The sequence below is a fragment of the Pongo abelii genome, chromosome 4 (assembly GCF_028885655.2).
Source record: "Pongo abelii isolate AG06213 chromosome 4, NHGRI_mPonAbe1-v2.0_pri, whole genome shotgun sequence".
In the NCBI taxonomy this organism is placed as follows: domain Eukaryota; kingdom Metazoa; phylum Chordata; class Mammalia; order Primates; family Hominidae; genus Pongo; species Pongo abelii.
Genome location: NC_071989.2, coordinates 130,627,509 through 130,644,854, shown reverse-complemented (window position 1 = coordinate 130,644,854; position 17,346 = coordinate 130,627,509). Strand labels below are relative to the sequence as shown.

Below are 17,346 nucleotides of genomic sequence, written 5' to 3'. Positions count from 1 at the left end.
GCAACCAGGGCTTCTGATTTTAAGTCTAGTATTTTTCTCTCCTACTTCAACTTGTCAAAATGACCAGGTAAAGCAACACGGCCTCTGTGTCAAACATTTTATTTTTAAGAATCATCTTCAACATTTTTTAGCTCAATTTATTTACTGCAACCTGTGATGGAGGCAGAAGGTATGCACCATAATTTGTAATTTGCAATCATATCTTTCATATTTTACAGATGGCAAACCTCAGGAATATTCCACCAAGGTTATGCACTACTAAGTAGAGGCAAACCCAGCTAACACAAATCATTTCCTGCTAACCAGTCTAGTGCTCTTCCGACTTGCCCTGGACTGCTCTGAATCATGGGTATGTCTTTGAACCATCTAGGTCAGAATTCCAGACATCCCTAGCCCTGAATTGTATTGTTTGGATGTTCATGAACCTAACTCCAAATGAATTACCCTTCTTTCCAGGAGAGATTAAACAGAAATGGTAGACATCATCATCATCATCAACAAAACGTGTAGACCTTGTGTCTCTAACATACCTTACCCACAGGTATCCCTGAACTAGTCTATAAGACAACATATTCCATACCCAGTTGATTTAAGTCTTTAACTTCACCTTCAAAGAAAATTGGATTATGACCATCCTTTTTAATGTCTTATTCAAAAGGCAAGGAAGATGGCACTGTTTTAGGCACTGTTTTAGAAAACTTGATTCTAGAGATCAGGATTTCTCTTAAAAATCCCTGTAAGGATTGGTCTTTTTGTAGTTTTGCCCCTTAATTTATATATTAAAATTCTTGCAAGTGATTTGGAGGTCATTTCATGGTTTCTGAAATCCAAATATTGAGAACAAACTAACATATACCTGAACTTGAGAGCTTGGAGAGACTAGTTTTTAAGCCTAGGACAGATATACATATTTTATGTACCTTTAAATCTGATCTCTCTTTCTTTCTCTCTCTCTCTCTCTTTCTGTGTCTCCCTCCCACCCCTCTCTTGTGTGTGTGATTTAAAATGAGTTGAACATTTAAAATTCTTTTCGGAAGAAGGAAAGAATCCATGCTCACAGGAGCTGTGCAGGAGAAGATAAAAGAATGTATAATAGAAAAAAATACATGCAAACACAAATGCATACACATACACAAAGAAAAAAAATATTGTATTCAGTTCTGAGTGTCACTTCTTTAAAAAGCCACAGGTTATCTGGAATATACCAAGACAGAGTAAGGAAGCCAAGAGAACCAGTGGTTGATAAACTGTCTAACGCAATACAACTAAGGAAATTTCTAACTTGGTGAAGAGAAAAAACCTTTCCTCTCTAAGAATCTAAAGATCCTGCAAGTAAAAGGAGGATTTAACTTCAAGGGTAAATTTTGGAGGACATATCAGGGATGTCAGTCTCAGTAAAGACTTTGTAAGTATGGTATTTCAAATGGGCTTTAATGGAATGGGCTGCTTTGTGAAATCACACCCACCTCAGCAAGAAATTTTTCAAATAGAAGTCCTCTGAGAGAAGAAGATCAGAATCCTGCATTGTGAAGGAGGAATAGACAGCCTCCCAGCTCAAAAGATTTTGTGTAGTCTGAGATGGCATTGACAAACACCCATGAAACTAAACCAGGTCCTCAGGACAGTCCTTACCAATTTTACACATCTTCAGAGTGCTGCCATGACCATCTCTATTGAATTTCCCTATTCTCTTTCATCTGTCATCATAATCCCACCAGGAACTTGAGTGAAATTGGAGGTTAAGGGAGAGAAAAGAGGGAGCAAGAGAGTTAAAATCAAACTAATTTTTAAAAGAGAACTGGAATATTGTTCATTCAGTGAACATACGATTTGTTCCTTGTTGTAAATGAAAACTTATCAATTCCACAAGAACAAAACTATGACCTAATGAGGTCCACATAGAAGAAAATATCTGGAAAGAAAAAGAAAACATTTCAAGCACTGGGAAGTTGAGCATGGGCTTAAGCCAACCAACCGTGTCTTGCACTGGCTTCTGGAAGGGAACTATGGAATAATCTGGGAACTGGAGCCCTTATTCAGTTATGTACAAGAAACTATCCAAATCCAACTTCCAAATTTTTGGCACACCTGAAATGGTTATGCTTTATTTTTGATTTTGCAAAGATTACTCAATTTCTACAGTGGATGTGTTTGGAAATTATTATTGAGTATGTATGGAACACAGATCACAACCCTGATTGCCATTTTAGAGAGAAGCAGACACAACAGCAGCATGCATGGGATCATTGAAGACTACATCTTCAGTCAGTTATCTTGGCTTCATTCTGATTGTTCATGAGGATTAAACTTTGGAGCAATCCTAGATGAGTTATTCTCAAACTTTAGAGTGCACGAGAGTCACTCAGATGGCTTATTAAAACAGACTGCTGGGTCCAAATCCTAGACTTCCTGATTCAGTAGGTCAAGGTGGTGCCCAATAATTTGCATTTGTAATAAGTTCCCATGTGATGCTGATTCTGCTGGTCCCAGAATCACATTTTAGAACCACTACCTAAGCTAATGGCTATCTTCAGCTTCGGCTACATCTGCACTTAATTAAAAGATGGTGACCTCTTCCCCACATGCCACATCTATCCAGATGTTAACTTCATTACACAGGATTCATGCCTAGTGCCCTTTCGATTAAGCTGCCTCAGTGGACTCAACTAAGCATTTCCCATGAAGACCACCCAGCAATCTCAGAGGGACTTAGGTCTTTTTATTTTTATTATTATTTTTTTCAATTTGTTGTGCTATACAAGAGATAGACATTGGCACACATAACTTTACACAATTTGGGCCTTGGCTACTTTAAAATTTCCTTTCTCTATAGCACTTCATGGCTACAAAGATGTTCTTAGTGTCTTCTGTTAATGAGGTCCAGTTTTATAATTTTCAATGCAGCCTTTTTAGAACCAGGGTCTCAATTTGGGGATATCTATTCACTAGAATGACAGTATAATAAATCCCAGGTCTATTAACACAGAAGAAAAATGAAAAAAATAAAGCAAAAATCTACTAAGAATTTGCTTAAAAATCAATGCTTACATAAATGTATGTGAAGACACTGAAAATAATTACTCACTGTATTGGAAGCAGTCCAAAGAGCTAACCCGGCTAACTGAGAAAAAGAAAAACCCAGCCATATATTTTTAATTAGAATTATAATGTGTTTATTTTTATTGAATCAAAATCCAGAGATCAAATTATTATGAAGGTTTTATAAATTCTTCCTATTTGTAAATGTACCAATTTGATAACTAAAAGGAGATAAATTCCCTATAAAATAATGTCCTTTTTTCTGAAGAAAAGAGTATAGTTTAATATATATTTAGATGATTAGGCAAGGATAGTGAGTTAAATGTCTGAACAACCAAATATTTGCACATCTGTACATAAACATAGAGTATGACTTAGCAAGTACTAATTCTTTAATCCAATGCTTTCATTTGGCCCTAATTTACTAAAGACACTTAGGGTAGAGATGATGAACAAAACCTGCTTCCACCATAGATGAGGTACTATTATTAAAAGTGCAAAAACTGAACACTGCACACCTACCTAATACACTTCTAGTATGTGTGGAAGCATTTCAAAAACAACATAAGATTATTTATGTGTACCTTTAAAATTCAGCTAGGAAGTATTATCTTCAGTTTCATCAATATGTTGTTTTTTAAACACAATATTTTGCACAGAGTAAATAATATATTATTTATGTTGAGTTCATTTCCAGACTGAAAACTGTTGAGTTGCTTTATAATTTTTACATTAGAACTCTCAGTATTGTCTTAAATAACAAATGTTGTGATGACTATTTTTTAACATATAATAGCTTAATGTTCGTATATTTTCTTGCACAGTTTCCTCTGAAGTCTATTTTTGAAGAGGAGTCAGTTTTCTAGAGGCCCTTTCAGAAACTGTTGATGAGTGCTATGAAAACTCTAGCTATACTCTCCAATGACAGGGTCTGTTTTCCAATAATTAAACTTGAATTCTTTGCCATTAAGCATATGGAGAAAGAATAACATTTGTAGGCTGTGGTGTGGGTTTTTCCTCTTTGGCACCACAGAAGGTCACCAACTTCATTTTGTAATTAACCGACATAAGCAAGAAAGGACTGAGAGCAGAGAAGCTTGAAGAGAGGGCTGTAAGAACAGCTGGAATAAAGCTGCATGCTGCCAAGTCTTTCAAGAAACAGACTAAGATAAAGTGAGAAATCCAAAGTGGAGTGATCAGCAACATTAATAAAATACTGAACTTGGCCCCTCTAAGGATTTCAATTTCTGAATCATCATCTCCAATCCAGATGTCACCATATGTCATCTTCTTTCTCTCTGAAAGGAGGAAAGACATCCAGAAACAGACAAAAACTAAAATAGCTAAAGGAAGAATATCAATCAGAACCAAAAAAATTTTCCCATAGAAAAACTCTACCTGCTTGTTTCCAAAGACAACTGGGCAATCCATGTACATCCTGTTAGTAGACAAGGGATCTGTATCATTTCCTGCATTCGAGAATTCTGGTTTTCTAGTATGAATTTAAACTGGGATATATACCACCACACCAGCTACCCAAAGTACAGAAACCACCTTCAAGGAATGCTTCTGTTGGTCCAGGCTTGGATTCTCACCCAAGGGGTGGGCAATTTGGTAAAGCTTCCAGTGGTAAAGCAATGCAAAGTGTAACATGAACCAGATGGCCAGTGAAGTCGTCAGGGCTGATGTAAAGCACAGAACTTTGCAGCCAACTGAATCCAACATGATACCAGAAGAGTAAACAATTTTCATAACATTCACCACCAAGTTTTTAATAAGGTGGACAAAAATAAGATTGAAAATTAGAAGAAAGGATGTCTGTAAATGCCCAGTGATACATCTTCTTGTAGAATAAAACAAACATGTGTTTCCCACGATGCTCATGAAGATTAGGATGGTACAAGTGATGATCTCAAGCACGTCTGCAAAGGGCTTCATGGTAAATGCCGAATTGTTATCTCAAATGTCTTTTTCTCTTCTGTTTGTCACTAGCCTTTGGAAAACTTTTAAGAGGTCTTTAGTGAGACAACCTGGATTTTTAAATAAATCCACTATGTTGACAAAATCATCAACTGATATCACCCTAACAGTTCAAAGTCTGTAACAGAATTCTGCTTGCTCCAGTGATGAGATGCTGCAAACAGAACTGCTTCCCAAAAGGATTCTATTTTGTCATCTCCAGGGACTTCACTATGATGAGAAAGTTCTAGGTATCATCACTTAATTAAAAGTCCTCAGAAATGTATTTACAGTACTGTAATACAATTTCCTATATACAGTATCATACAGTTTCAAAAACTGTGACGGAGAGAATAAAATTAAATTTATGACACAAAAGAAAAGCCAGAGGTTGAAAGTACACCACTCCACTCATGGAAGAAAGTTAAAGTAAGGGATGTCTCAATAACAATGAAGATTTCAAAATAACAAAATGACAAATTAAAAATGAGAGTAATAACATGACAGAGATTTATACAAGTAGAATGGTTTTCTAGTTTCTCTACAATTTTGCAAAGCAGAAGTACTATTGCCTGTTCTGATGATCTTGTAGGGATGTTAGAAATACAAAAGATGGTGGAAAATACTTCTGAAGGAAGTAAGGATGGTTATATAGAAGGAAGGAAGAAGGGAGGGAGAGGGGGAAGGGAAAGAGGAGGGAGAAAAAGAAGACATCTTTATAAACATGGGGATTATGTCCACGAGCAAATATCTAAACTATTGGTGAAGGAAACATTCAAACAATTGAGAAGTGATTAGGGAGACTTTCCTTCCTACAGCACAAGAGGCTAGGGAAATATTTCTCTTCTAAGTATGACTGGAGAGTACAGAACAAGAACAGAAAGATGGCATTGAAATACATTGCTCGAGTAATCTGGCATGAACTCACTTTCTGGATGAATCCAAGTATATTACAGTGATCCACTCTAGGACAAACTATTTTCCCTCTACTGCATTTGCTTGTAGGTTTTGCTGTTGTCAATCATCCTGTCCTATACTATCTAAACATAAGCTTTAGCCTGGGCCAGTGGTGTAATGGAGTGGCAACAACTTGAACAGCTGTGCACATCTCTTCCAAACTCTGTGTTCAGTGACTTTGTGTTAAGAGCTTATAATTGGCCATGCTGGGAGTATTTACACCATGGAAACTGGCAAATGTTGCAAATTACAGCTTTTTTGGAGGAGAGCTGTTTTAGAAACACAACATTGGCCTGACCAAAAAAATACAGATTAGAATAAGAAATTAGCTGATGTTTTATTTACATAAAGATATGATCAGTATTTGGTATTGGTCAACCCTTTCAGAAAGGGTATGAAAAACTCCTAGTGCTGCAGGTTAGATAAGAGGTTTATGGCTGTGGAAGCAGATGGGAAAGCTGGGCCGCACAACCCTACTGTGGGGAGGTGGCGACTGGGGGCTGACAGTTTCTATTAACCCCCTTTCCCCTAATTGGCTACTAAGATAGTCAACTCAGAGTCCTCACACATTTTTCTTTAAGAAACATCCATTATCAGTCAAATAGAAACCCCTGTGGTTCTAATAATAAAATAACCTAATAATAATGCTGGGTATTATTTATTTAACACCAACTTGAGCCAGACACTGTGTTGGTGTTTTGCTTTAAAATTTTAATCTGATTTAATCTTTAATATCACTCTCACTTCACAGATGAGGAAATAGAAGTCCAGATTGCTCAAAGCTAATAATGATGACAGGAATCAAAGCCAGGTAGGACTGATTCCAAAACCACCAGTTCTCAGTCACCGCCTTTCCACACATGTCAGATTGCAGATTTCTGTTGACTTTTCTCAGTCTCCCTCTAATGATTTATAATTGGTACACCCAATATATAACACACTGAGAAGAGTTTCTTTCAGTTTATAATATACAAGTCGTGCAGGTTTTTGCATGGCAATTTGTCTTCTCCCCTCTCTTTCAAAGACAGTAATAAATATGGTTGTTTATACCTCTGTACCTCATAAAGACCTCCAAGCATTCTGTACACCAGCTCAAGATGACTTGCTTGAAATGGAAAAAGGCTGTTTTCAGCAGTAGTTAGCCCCTATACTGGCAGTGTGTAAGTAGAGGCACAATGACCACCTGAAGTATTTTTTTTTTTTTTTTTTTTTTTTGAGATAAGGTCTTGCTCTGTTACCTAGGTTGGATAACAGAAATCTGATCAGAGTTGACTGCAACCTTGAACTCCTGGGCTCAAGTGATCCTCCTGCTTCAGCCTCCCAAGTCACTGGGACTACAGGAGCATGTTCAGCCAATTTTTAATTTTTTTTGTAGAGACAGTGTCTCACTATGTTGCCCAGGCTGGTCTCAAACTCCTGGTCTCAAGTGATCCTCCTGCCTCAGCCTCCCAAGGCACAAGGATTATAGGCATGAGCCACCAGGCCCAGCCCCAAGCCTGAAGTAACTCTGTAGAGCAGTTTAAGAAAAACTCTAAACAGCAGGCGGCATATAGCCCACTTGAGTTTGAGATTCAGTTTTGGCATGATAAATTGAGAAATTGTCTAAGTGATGCTATTTCTCAAATTTACACAAGTAGTAACAATTTATAGCAAATAATACTGACTTTCTACATGCATGATATAAGGACTAATTAGAAAAACATATTTTGCAAAACCAGAAAAAGCTTATATGAAATTTTGCAAACAATTAGCAAACATGTCATATGTTCCTTTGCATTAGGATAAAAAGGACAAAAAATATGTGCCATTTTTTCCTTCAGGGTTATATCTAGACTAGAGAAACAGCATACATTAAAATATGAGGGGAACAAAGTTAATTTTTGTGAATATTTGCTTGACTGATAAATAATACTTTCTGTTGATAACTATGAAACAGAAGGATAAAGAGGTACCTTCATAAGACCGCACTTAATTAGCTGTTTATTAGGAAGCAGTTGTGTGCTCAGCATGGCCTGGATTCTAAGGATGGTACACAGGGTGCAATTGTCCCATCCTTCCAGAGGCATAGGATTTGTCAGTAAGAACACACTAAAGTACAATATATGTCATATATGTTACATTATATTACATACATACATGTATAAGAAATATAAAATACATTTATATTTTAATAATTAATTAATATCAATAAATTAATATCAATAAAAAGAATAATCCAATGTAATAAACTGCATGGCTATGAGTACAAGAGCAAAATGTTCAGAGACATGTGGGATCCATGTGGGCCATACTAGTTTTTTTGAGCATACAGATTTTTTTGTTGATATATAATAGATGTATATATTTTGGAAACGTAATATTTTGATACCTGTGTACAATGTGTAATGATCAAATCGGGGTAACTGGGATATCCATCAACTCAAACATTTTTCTTAGTGTTGGGAACATTACCATTTTTCTCTTCTAGCTATTTTGAAATATACCATTCTATTTTTAATCTCCAGTTCACAGAAAAGGAAAGTGAAGCTTGGAAAAGTGAATCCACTTGCTCTAAGTGGCAGGAAGAGGTGGCATTGAACCCCAGGGCTCTTGCATTCAGTAACTCTTTTGGAAAGAGAAAAGTGCAGCTGACTGAACTGTGAAGCAAAGGAGCTAAGAAGTCTGGATGCCAACCCCAAGGGTCCTGAAGAGGCCCACTGAGGAGCTCCTTACAGCAGAAAGCCCATTTCTCAGAGGCACATACATGGTCCGGAGCCAAGAAGGTCCAGAAAGCAAGACTGCATCCTTCGCCAAGGAAGGTGACTGTGATGTGGACACTTCAAGGGCGAACAAAAAAAAAATCTTCCTTTGAAAACCCAACATTGGCTCTGCCAATTCAACTTCACCGAGGTCCTTTGAGAACTGAGTTCAAAGGTTCTCTACAGCTTCCATTTACTTTGGCATAAGATTTAACAGAAAAAGAATTAAGGGAGAATTTATATGGGCCAGGCTGTTTTCCAAATCTCAAGCTGCTAAAAGTTATTTAGAATTTGCTTTAACTCACAATCATATGTAAAGCGGTTCAGATGTAAATGCTTTCCGTGTGGCCTAAGGCAATCTAGGTTTCCTCAAATGCACATGTGCCATTCGAATATTAAAGATTTTGACTGGAAATCTCAAAGTACATTGGGTTCCTCTTGATTAGAGACTGCTGTTACTTTATGCGACATTGGGTCAGAGGAGGAGAAATAAAACACACTGCCTTCATTTGGGCATTATATTCTCACGGTAGCTCTAAGATAAACAGACTTCGCAGGCTGAGAGAAGGGCATTTGCTCCTTTAAATTGAGTATGTAATATAAATAAATGTCTTCTAAGAAAGGATGGCTGAAACTTGATTCTGAGTCTGAACCTATACAAGGGCACTAATTTATTTTAATGAAGATCAGTGTGGAGCATCTGTGGGAGTGCTTGCCTTCTTGAAATCAGAGCTGGTCTGACCAAAGACGATCCTTCACTGACTCAGAAAAATGCTGCTTGAAACTGATTAGTTCACCGGCCAGGAGCAAACTGATATGTGCATTTTTATATAGGACAAAATGGAAGGAATTACCAAATCTCTTACTGTGTAATCAATGGCTGCCTACAGCTATTTTCAATTCTCTCTGAGGCAGTGATTTTGTGACCAGCCAGGGTAGGACTAAAAACCCCTAACCCCAAATTAAAAGTGAATGGAGAGAAACTTCAGGCTGGCTGGGGCCAGAGCAATTAAATGGTAATTGCCTTTTAGATATACTAATGTTGCTAATTATATTACTGCGCTAACTGCTGAGAAATGTGGATAAGAGCTCCAGGCCACTCTGATGGGAGAAGGGAGCTAAGATTTATTAAGCCTGGCGCTAAGCTGGATCCTTCAAATAAGTTATCTCCTGAAATCTTTATAATAACTCTGCAAGGTATCATTAGGTTCACTAAGGCTGAGTCGCTTGCTCAGTTAGTTCCAGCTGGTACATGACAGAGTCAGGAGTCCCACCAGGTTTGTGTGGCATGGGCTTGAGTAGAAATGGGGAGAAATGTGTGATTTCTGAATATACGAGGTTCAAAAACTGGAAATCTGGTAGCAGAGAAGGATGACAGAATTTGAAAATGAGGCCATGATGAAAAGTTCTGCAAGTACGAGGGCTCGGGAGGCACCTTTTCTTGTGTGTGGAAAGGAAGAGCCCCAGAATATAGGAGGCTGGGAGGGGAGGAGCTGCCATCATAGGAAAACTGACTCTATGGTACTCAGCAAAACCATTTACTACCTGGAACACTAGGGTATCCAAACGAGGGGCCCCCAGACTGTCTGAGGCTGAAAGGCCTAGGAAACCAGGAAGTAAAGTGAAGGGGACAGTGCCTATATACTTGCCACTCTCTAGGCCAATCTATCAGAATGACAAAGTCTGTTAATTGCAATGACAAAGTCTGTTAAAGATGGCCCTACGACTCCAAAGTCAGAAGACTTGGGTTAAATCATGTATGAATTATGAAAGGTTTGGCAAGTCCTATTTGCTGTGTGTCTCAGGTTCCTAATGAGTTTCTCAGAGACTATAAAATATATATAGACCTATGTGTGTATGTATACACTTATATTTATATATGTGTGTTTGTGTGTGTATATATATATATAGTTTACGCACATACAGCTATGAGACAATCATAGGATTCAAATGAAACTCTGAGCCCAGTTTGAAGGATGCAGAGTGCTATACAACTGCTAGTTTTTGCTACTATTTATCTCAAAAAATCACACACACAGTAATAAAGGCACTTTCTGCTTGAAACGGGAAAGTGCTACCTGGGTTCTTTGCCAAGACTGGAATTCTAAATGCACTGTCTTTGCAGCATAAGTGCAGTTCCTTGGCAAACAGTTGTGGGAAATTCCCCCAAGTGTCTCCAGGCCTGACTCCAGCCCTGAGCCCCTTAGTCTCTATCTCTACTCTATCCTCTAAAGAAACTCATCTCTGGTTTTTGGAACCTGACCACATACATCCTCAAGTCTCACCAACCCTGCAAATGAAACCCATCCCAACTTTGGATTTCATCCCGTCTTTTCTCTTGTCTTATCCAAACTCTCAAAATACACATCTACATTTACCATTGCTACTTTCTTGTCTTCCTTTTACTTCCTAACCCAGCATAATTTAGTTTCTACTACTTTTTCCTCTGAAAATGATCTAGAACAAGATCATCTTCTACCACTAAATCCAATCACACCTGGACCTGTCTGATACTTTCTTTTTCTTTTAAGGCTTTACATTTGTTGCTCCCTATGGTCAAGTCTTGGTCCACTTCTCTTCTCACTCACCCACTAATACCTATGTGTACAGATTCCATCTGCTCCTGGATATCTCTGCTTGATGTCCCTTAGGCTCCCAACTCAACCTTACTTGACAATACCATCATCCACAGCTGAGGTGAGAGACTTGGGTACCAACCCTGGATCCTCCCTCTCCCTCACCTGTACATCCAATCATCCTGTCAATTAAATTTTTATGTTTTCCATCCTTCCTACCATTTTCTTACTGCTGCTTCTCATTGTTTCTTGCTTGAATGAATTTGAGAAGGACAAGACAAAGGCAAATAAATTAGATTTTTGCTTCTACAAAATCATTCTAGGAGTCTACACAACTGTCAAAGTGACCTAAAATACAAATATGGGCTTGCCACTTCCCTGTTGAAAACCTTTCAGAATTTTCCCACTGCCTACAGGGAAGATGGCTGCAACTCCGTTAAGTCACACGAAGCCTCTCATGTTGGGTGCCTGCCTACATTCAGCTCCTATCAATCTCTGACTCATACTGGAAACTTTATGACACAGACTGAGATTCTGTGCATATCTCATGCTGTTTCTTGTCCTGGTGCTTTGGCTTATGCTGATACCTCTGTATACGTCCTCCTTCTCTCATGACCACACCAAGCCATCCAACACCCAACCTTTGGCTTTTCACTTGCCAATGAATGGTGTGAACATTTGCCTATTTACTCTCAGATATATTCTCTCAGGAAATGATATTTCCTAGGCTCCTTTGCCAACTGACTGGCTTCCAGGTAAATCTGGCCAATGGCAGACTCAATCAGAAGACTGGAGGGCTTGGAGAAGGGACTTAGTCTTTCTCTGTCTCTCTTTCTCACATACACATACATACTCACCCTGTCACAGGCAGTGTCTTCTATGTCATCAGCTCCTGTAACTCTTCAGCAGCTGAACATCATTCCAGCTTTGCTAGTGGCCCTAACTTGTGGGTGGTAATAGACCTTTTCCCTTTGTCCTTTAAGCCCTAGGGGAGCTGGTGGCTTCCCTGCTTTTGCTAGTATCAAGATTGCCTTATCTTGCTTAGTTTGGTGTCTCAGCTCTTTCAGCATTGGAGTAACGAATTCTCTATTATAATTTTCCTCTGTATAAAATATTTAGAATGGTTTCTGTTTATGTTGACTTGACCCTGACTAATTCACTTGCTTGCCCTTTAAACTTATTTTTCAAAAACTCAGCTTAGGGGTTACTTAGGAAGTAACTCCTAAGGAAGCTTTTAAGTTTACACCTGACTTCAAGTCTAGGTTGTCTACCTGCCTCTTCCTCCGTGAAAAATTCCCCAGCAAATGACACTCGACATACTTACCATGACTTCCTATTATTATCCGTCCATGCATCTGCATCCCCCCTGATGAGATCCTCTGGCTTGTTCACCATAACCCACAGTGCTCAGCACAGAGTTTGGCATAAAGAAGACACTCAAGAATATTTTGAATGAATGGAAAAGTATTAATGAATAAAACCATGAGACCAAACAGGGATCTTTCTTTTTCTTTTTTTATGGAGACAGGGTCTCACTCTGCCGCCCGGACTGGAGTGCAGTGGTGTGATCTCGGCTCACTGCAATCTCCGCCTCACAGGCTCAAGCGATTCTCCTGCCTCAGCCTCCCAAGTAGCTGGGATTACAGGCATGCATCACCACGCCCAGCTAATTTTTGTAATTTTAGCACAGATGGGGTTTCACCACGTTGGCCAGGTTAGTCTCAAACTCCTGACCTCAAATGATCCACCTGCCTCCGCCTCCCACAGTGGTGGGATTACAGGTGTGAGCCACCACGCCTGGCTAGAGGGATCTTTCTATAAGAAGCCTAGTTTGGCTTAGCCATAGAAGGTATCTCACATTTTTTGTACCAGTACTATAGAAAAAGTCATACCCCCAAACAAATCATGGCCTAATTATTTAAAAATAAACATAAGACATACGGCATTTTGGGGAAAAGCATATATCATAAAATTGGTCACGATTCTAAAAAAATTAATAAGGTTCATGGTTCTCAAGAGTCCAGACAGGGAATTGGGGAAAGTAAAAAGAAGATGGACATTTCACAGGAGTAAATAAGCTAAATGGGATTAAATATGGGTTGGGCATGGGGGCAACAAAGTAGGCAGGAAGCCAAGGGGAAGAGAGATCACCAATACAGATGGCAGATTCTTTTGAGATACATTTATGTTCAAACTCTAGTCTTACCCAAATGTTTTATATATGTCTCTTTTTAACAGTTATTCTTTTCTACGTTTTCTTTCACCGGAAAAAGGCACTGAACAGTATATATTAAAAATTTAGGATTATCTCTTACAATTGTATAGGTCTACAAATGAGGAAAAAAGAGATCTAGAAGGGCCTAGTGACTTCACTATGGTCACACAGCTTTCTAATGGCACAGGTGGGGAGAATACAGGTCTCCTGCATTGTTCTGTCCACCACACTTTTAAAATTTATTGAAATATTAAAAAAAAAAGTAATAAAGAAAACGAAATTAATGAAAAAATATTTTTTACATGAAAGCAACTTGGCCTCAAATTGGCTGTTGACTGCACCTTTGTATCAAAGCACTTAGTGCAAATGACTTCATTAGCATGACATTCATAAACATTGTTTTATTTTCATTATAAGCAGGCAAAGGATGTGGTGGTACAAATAACACATACGTCTTGAATATAATTTTTGAATATCCAGTTAAAGTCTTCCATCTATGTCAAATATCTGAACAATAAAATGTTGAAAATTGGCTGGGCACAGTGGCTCACACCTACAATCCTGTTAATGGGAAAGGAGTCCCGATCCAGACCCCAAGAGAGGGTTCTTGCATCTTGCAAAAGAAAGAATTCAGGGTGAGTCCGTAAAGTGAAAGCAAGTTTATTAAGAAAGTAAAGGAATAAAAAGAATGGCTACTCCACAGACAGCGCAGCCCTAAGGGCTGCCGGTTGCCCATTTTTATGGTTATTTCTTGATTATATGCTAAACAAAGGGTGAATTATTCATGCATCCCCTTTTTAGACCATATAGGGTAACTTCCTGACACTGCCTTGGCAAGTGTAAACTGTCAGAGCGCTGGTGGGAGGGTAGCAGTGAGGACAACTAGAGGTTACTCTCATCACCATCTTGGTTTTGGTGGGTCTTGGCTGGCTTCTTTACTGCAACCTGTTGTATCTTGTGCCGACCTCCTATCTCATCCTGTGACTAAGAATGCCTTAACCTCTTGGGAGTACAGCCCAGCAGGTCTCAGCCTCATTTTACTCAGCCCCTATTCAAGATGGAGTTGCTTTGGTTCAAATGCCTCTGACAATCCCAGCACTTTGGGAAGCTGAGGTGAGGATCACTTAAGACCAGGAGTTCATGGACAGTCTGGGAAACATAGGAAGACCTCATCTTCACACACATAATATTCTTTTTTTAATTAGCCTGGTGTGGTGGAGGGCACCTGCAGTCTCAGCTACTTAGGAGGCTGAGGCAGGAGGATTGCTTGAACCCAGGAGTTTGAGGCTGCAGTGAACTATGATTGCACAACTGCACTCCAGCCTGGGTGACAAAGCAAGACCCTGTCTCTAAAAATAAATAAATAAATAAATAGTTGACAATAAATGCTTATTTTTTCAGATGCATTAAATGTAGTGTGTTTAAGAAATTTCCCATTTTCAAACTATTAAACCAACCAAGAGGGGTTTTTTTAAATCCTTACCAGTGTCTAGCACTGTTCTAGGTGCTGTGGAAAATGAATACTTAGTTTTCCTACTTTATCCTCAATTCTTAAATCATGTTGGATCCTCAAATTAAACACACTTGTATTTACATCTATTCTATGCCTATTTTCCCTTCTCCTGGACCTCACTTTCCCAGGTAAGGTATGGCAAGGGGAGCCAATATCAACCATCAGGGCCATGGTCTATCTCAGTGAACTTACACAAGGCCTTAGGAGAAGGAGTTCTGCCAGTTGTAGACCAAGTCCTTCCAGGGAGCAATGCCAAATGGTAGAACAGGCAAGAAAGACAACACGGATATGTGACCACTGGAATTACTGGCACTGAATGCAACCAAGTCAGTGAGAAAAACAGAAGCAGGCCCAGTGCAGTGGCTCATGCCTGTAATCTCAGCAATTTGGGAGACAGAGGCAGGCAGATCACCTGAGGTTGGGAGTTGGAGACCAGCCTGACCAACATGGACAAATCCCATCTCTACTAAAAATACAAAATTAGCCAGGTATGGTGGCGCATGCCTGTAAAAACAGCTACTTGGGAGACTGAGGCAGCAGAATCGCTTGATCCTGGGAGGTGGAAGTTGCAGTGAATTGAGATTGCACCATTGCACTCCAGCCTGGGCACCAACAGTGAAACTCTATCTCAAAAATAAATAAATAAATAAATAAATAAATAAATAAATAAAAATAGAATCTATGACACCTGGAAACTCAATCTCATGTTTTAAGCATAGGTTCTTTAGGTTGTTTCCCTCTTGGCTATATTGTTTGTCTGGGACTTAAGCCCCTGTGGAACTTTTCAAAGTCCAAGGTGAGGCTAGCTGGACCACATGTTGCTGTACTGTTTAATTCATTTGCATATGTTTGTTATCATTATCTTATCAAGGAGGGCACTGCCAAGGCCGCTGAATGTAGTTCACGCTCAGTTCAGCCTCAGTTGGACCCTCTGCTTCGTTCCGTCAAACTCCAACTGAGTTCTTGGCTCACTCCACTCTCGTTATCTAGTGAAGTGTAGACATTCTCCAGCTCACTCCTCCTCCAGCTAATCTGATTCTGTACTTGGTACTAGCATTCCTATGAGTTCTCTGACTTCAAACATTCCATTTCTACTGATAAGCCTTGAATTTTCCTTGTTCTTATCCACTACAATTCTCTTCATGTCAATACCGCAGAGTTCCTCTAGATAGCTCTGGTTTAACAGAGGAAAAATGTGGTTCTCCACTGTTATTCTTTCAATTTGCTCCATTCCTGGGGTCAGAAAACACTCAGATTCCTCAATCTCCAATGTTTCCTCTATGGTGAGCCATACTGATAATCTTTCTATTTCTTTGTACCTCAAAGGCAACAGTATCCATATTCATCTCACAGTCTTATGAAATTTCTACTCCATCACCTATTGCTCATAGGATTTTAAGAGGTGGGGACTCACTGTCCTTATCTGTAAAATAGGCACACTTTTATCTGAGGGTATTGTGAAGGTTAAATAAGATAATACAGGCAAAATCCTTAGAATAGTGACTGGAACAAAGTAAGTGCTCAACAGAGGGTTAGTTGTTATTGTTTTAATTACTATTCTCATTACAGAAGGACTACACTATTTCAGTGAATTAGATAAGCAAAATTATTCGATGCAGGCAAGTCAGTGATGATTAGGAAATTAGGATTCCACAGCTGGAATTTAAAACACTCACATATATTTCTTTCTGTTTTCTTGTCCCCAAACTGAATCCATCCCCTAGTGTAGAAAATGGATCATTCTTTCATAATCATTACTGGCCAATTTTATAGATAGCGAAAAGTTGATTGTACTGATAAATGGTATGAAAGATTTTCCCTCTTTTTTCTATGTCTAGTTTGTCATTAGGAACTGATGATGTGACAGCAGAGGATCAAAAAATGTGGATGAAAAGGCTGTTCTGGAAAATCTGGGGGATGGAGTGAGCAGACATGCTAGAAATGATCATGCTGGGACCTTTAAGGCATCGATGGAGCTCTTCATCAGAGGATGACAGTAACTCCACACAGCAAGGCCTGATTCTCCAGCCTCCCACAGTTTCAAGGTTGCATAGGGATATAAAAGTCATCATGACATGAAAATATTCATGAATTGGCTGTTTTTTAAAAAAACAACTCCTTCAAACATCCCTGCTTACAAGTATCATCTCTTTGTATTCATTAAATCAACATGTTTGGAACCTTGCTGGTTGTGGGAGGTTTTAAACCTTCCTTTGATGCAACACAAACACAATGCAAGTAGGTTAGAAGTGAAATTGCAAAGCTTGTGAGAGATGCAGGATTCACGAGGTCAGAGAAAGTGATGCTGAATAAGTGAAACACACACCAGGCCACTAGAAAATTTGGAGC

General features: G+C 38.9%; 1 protein-coding gene and 1 pseudogene across 4 annotated transcripts in view; both read right to left on the bottom strand.

Annotated features, from left to right (window-relative positions):
• The window catches only part of SNCAIP (synuclein alpha interacting protein), a 147,753-nt gene that overhangs the window by 81,124 nt on the left and 49,283 nt on the right, over nucleotides 1-17,346 (bottom strand). The gene's annotated exons all lie outside the window — the stretch shown is intronic.
• LOC129059517 (uncharacterized) lies at nucleotides 3,303-7,630 on the bottom strand (annotated as a pseudogene).